General features: G+C 44.2%; 1 long non-coding RNA gene across 1 annotated transcript; it reads left to right on the top strand.

Annotated features, from left to right (window-relative positions):
• The first annotated feature begins 416 nt into the window (after window positions 1-416).
• Window positions 417-2,276, top strand: LOC132455126 (uncharacterized). The gene is made up of 3 exons (XR_009525082.1): window positions 417-1,074; window positions 1,663-2,008; window positions 2,181-2,276. It is a non-coding gene; the product is annotated as an uncharacterized LOC132455126 (long non-coding RNA).
• The last annotated feature ends 1,813 nt before the right edge of the window (window positions 2,277-4,089 follow it).

Genomic DNA, 4,089 nt, shown 5'->3' with positions numbered 1-4,089 from the left:
AAAACAAAAACAAAAAAGAGGGAATGAAAATCATTACTTGATTTAAGTTGGTTAAAGAGCCCATGCCATTAAAATCACATTTTTCCTATTGTTTGTTAAATAACATAGGTCTGAATAAGTTTGTGAGCTGTGGTAAGTTTGAAATCTATGCAGTTTGTCTGCTGAATGCAATAGGCAATGAAAGGAAAAAGGCAGAAGAAATGAGCCGATCTGGATAAGGTGACACTGTGACGTAGCGTTGTCAAATTATTATTCATGGCCCTGCCCACTTGGTTGGTTCGTAACCACCCACAAGAATTCTGAAGAAGTCGTGATTGAGCTAGTGCTAAAGGCTAACACGTGTACGGTAGTTGCTTAGTTCGTAGTAACAGGCTAGTTACAGAATTGTGAATGCAATGGCAGAACGACATCGAAGTAGGGGAGAGCCGGGTCGATTGAAACACTTTGCAGTTAAACGTCTTTTTCAAAGATGACGTTACGTATACAAATAATTTTAACATGTGATCAACAACTCACAGGTGTGTTCTCTTAATTACAAGTGAAATTTAATACATATGTTGGATGATCGAGCTGTTATTTAACTTTGAACGCAAGTTGACATTTGTTTCAAACGCCCCGCCTAGTCGGGACGTTTGAAACACGCATGCGGGACGAATGAAACAGCATATTTTAAAAATAATCTATTGCCCTTACTCTTGTTTTTACGCTACATACCAGACAACATACTAGTGTACTCGTCATTGCTAAAATTTCACATAATTCCGCATAATATAAATAGGTCAAAATATATTTTTGGCCCGTGCGTAATTGTCAAGATGCACATTTCGGTTAAAACTCACCTTTCTTCTTTTGGACGACTAAATTTGCATTAAATTTACTTATTTCCCTGTCCTAAGTAATGTTTAAGGATACACAGTTGAACACCCTTTTATTTATTTTAAACAAAAACTACCAGGTCAACAGGATATCACGAGACCTGTTACATCTGAAATGTATCCAAGCGCCGCACAGGGTTAACTTCTTTTCGACACGCTCAGCACGGCGCACAGAAGCATCCGAAGTCTCTGTGGACAGGTAAGTGGCTAAACTTATTTTTTCTGATAAATATTGTGTAATTGTCTGCACATTTACATGAACATTATGTTGAAATCATAATAAGCAGAACTTTGACACTCTAGCTGATGGATGGTAATGGCTGGAGAAAAGGATAAATCGGCAAGCCATGTGTCGTGACCAAGAGCAAGGGTGTAGAAGGCTAGCCTATAGCTTATACCCAGCAGTTCTTAAGTGTGCATGTCCACTAAATTAAATTATTATTGTCATAATTTAATGTAGCCATTGTTATTTTTGATGCGTTACCATGATGGACGAAAAGTAGGCCTACCCTGCAAAATATTTAATAGCCAAGCTCCCACTCATAGCCTAACCCAGGCCTCATAGTTAGTTAGTTAGTTAATCAGTCTATAATGTTAAGTGAATTGTGCTGTAGGCCTACATTTACAGTATTTCCACTGCAAACTAGTGAAGACACATGGACAGTATAGTAGGCTGAATATTTTTATTCTTTGTCACACAGGTGACACAGGTAGTGTGCACTCCCGTCGGTGCAAGCCTCATGCGACCACTTATAGCAAAATACACACTGGACCCACTCTTCCCCAGGCATCGAGGCGCTGAAGAGCTCGCAGCACACGAGGCAGCTGACGTCCTCGCTGGATAGGCCTAAATAAATTGGAGATGTAGAGGCAGCAATGGTGGTGAACTCTGCTGCCTTCGGAACAGGACAAACTAGGCCTAAGGTGGGGCTGAATCCATCAGCGGGCCAGGTGATGGTGGGAGGAGCAGCTGAGGTGGCACCAGGGGTGACTCCAGCAAGGGGGGCGGCTTCAGGAGCGGGCGAGAAGAGCCTCTTCTTGGGAGCCCGAGAGGAGGGAGGCTGCTTGGCGGGACGACGCTGCTTCACAGTTCCCTTTTTTCCGCCTCTAAAGCAGCCCTCACCGGGGTGTCCGTAAGTATAGCAGTTGTCCTGAAACATTAAATTGGACGTTTTAATGATAATTGAATTACTTTAAATGTGGTAGGTCTACATGACTGTAGACAAAGGAAGTCCAGACAAGATATGAGATGCAAGATTAACTCCACTTGCCTCTTTCTCCCTCTTCTCTTTGTGATCTTTCTAGGTCTGGCCTTAGGGTAAGGCCGGACGATGTCCGGGCTGAATTCAACGGCCTCTCCCTCAGGCCGGACAGCTTCGTCAGGCCCGGCAGCTCGATCAGGTACATCCATGCCTGCCAAAGGACACATTTAAAAAATACACACTTTTAAATAAATGTTTATAAACACAGCTTCTCTGCCGTCCACTACCCTATGGACTTCTTTTATGAACTTGGACTTATGGGACTATTTACTTATCTATTATTAACCTTTGTTTAATCCTCTGTTGCTTCTGATGAACAGTTCCTACCTGAAGTGGCACCTGGAGAAGCGCTGACCTCGTCACCCGAAGTCTGGGGAGGTGGACGGTCTGTCGAATAGGCTCCGGCGAAGTCCTTTTCCTCAAATGCAGAGGGGTTAAAAGGCCAGATCCCTGGACTTGAGAACCCGGAGGTAATGTTGTTCACTGTTGCAGCCTTTGGTAAGGCTTCAGCAACGATGGAGGGCACATCATAAATTGAGATGTTTATCCCTGGGTGCATGGACGCTGGAAGTGGGGGGGCTGGGGGGGCTGCAGCCCCCCCTGGTGGCGAGAGGCTGAATGTGAAATGCAAAAACCCCCGTGGAAATAAATACATAAATATATCAGACTATTATTATACTATTGTCATTTTATTGACATAACTCAAAGAACATATTTGACTATAAATGTCACAAGCAGTATAAAATAGATGAAACCCTCACTGAAGGCTGTAGGTTCACGATACAAACATCTTCCACCGCTTACGGGGGAAGATGAAGAATGGCGGAACAAGGTCGCCCTGAGCATTGCCTGCCAGGGCAACTGTGACCAGGGTCCCCCTCTCCGCTGAGGTCACTGACCCGACCTGCTTCTGCCCCATCTGGGCGACGACACGGTCTGGCACCTGGACAGTGGTGACCCCTGTAAATAGTTGTGTGAGTATAGTTGTATATAATATAGTTGTGTGTATATAGTTGTGTATATATATAGTTGTGTGTATATATATAGTTGTGTGTGTATATAGTTGTGTTTTATGTTAATAAAGTTCATATTAAATACCTGTTTCATCAATGTTCCAAATATCCTTGGCCTGGAACTGGTGCCGGTCCAGCACTGTCTTTAAATTTTGGTGGAACAAGTTTACATTACTTTGGTTGAAACTTGACAACCGTTGTTGGCTAGTGGCCTCTGGACGCCGAAGGGAGAGGCTGCCACTGCGCTCCATGAAGGAGGTGAACCAGTCCTTCCCCGCCATGCTCTTCCTCGACCAGGATGCAGGGAATGGGCAGCTGAAGTGCACTGCCAGCTCAAAGGCAAATTTTCTGACCTGAAGGGGTCATAAAAAGTTGATGTACATTTGTGTGTTTATGTTTGTTATTTGTTCATATTTATTAATTAAAGCATGTGCATAGCATACATGTGTGCCTGTCCTACAACTTATGTAGCCCTTTTCACAACACTGACCTCATTAGGGGTGAGCCCAAAATAAATGGCTGCTGCCCTCTTCAGGTAGTCCCTGACCTTTCCCTCCTGCGCTGCGTTAAAAACCCTATTGTGCGGGTTATAGCCAGGGGACCTAGCCGCTTCACTGCCCTCTTCTGCCCTCCGCTTGAGGTAGCGTGACAACGTCACATGGTTTATGTTGTAGGCCAACGCTGCCTGCCTCACTGAGCTCCCAGAATTGACCTCGCTGCAGGCCCTGGCATACACCCATGCAGGAACCAGCCCACGGGAGGTGGTTCTCCTTCTCACGCGCGGCATTTTTCACTCAGTAATAATCTGTTGATACGATCCGATATAACTTTATTAATCCCCCGTAGGAGAAATTAGTTTGTTGCAGCAGCAGTGGAAGGACACAGGACAAAATAACAATGTAATAAATACAATGAATAAATAAATAAATACAAAGTGCT

The sequence above is a fragment of the Gadus macrocephalus genome, chromosome 4, assembly GCF_031168955.1.
Source record: "Gadus macrocephalus chromosome 4, ASM3116895v1".
Lineage (NCBI taxonomy): Eukaryota > Metazoa > Chordata > Actinopteri > Gadiformes > Gadidae > Gadus > Gadus macrocephalus.
The sequence above is the reverse complement of the archived record's forward strand: the minus strand, read 5'-3'. Positions and strand labels throughout refer to the sequence as shown.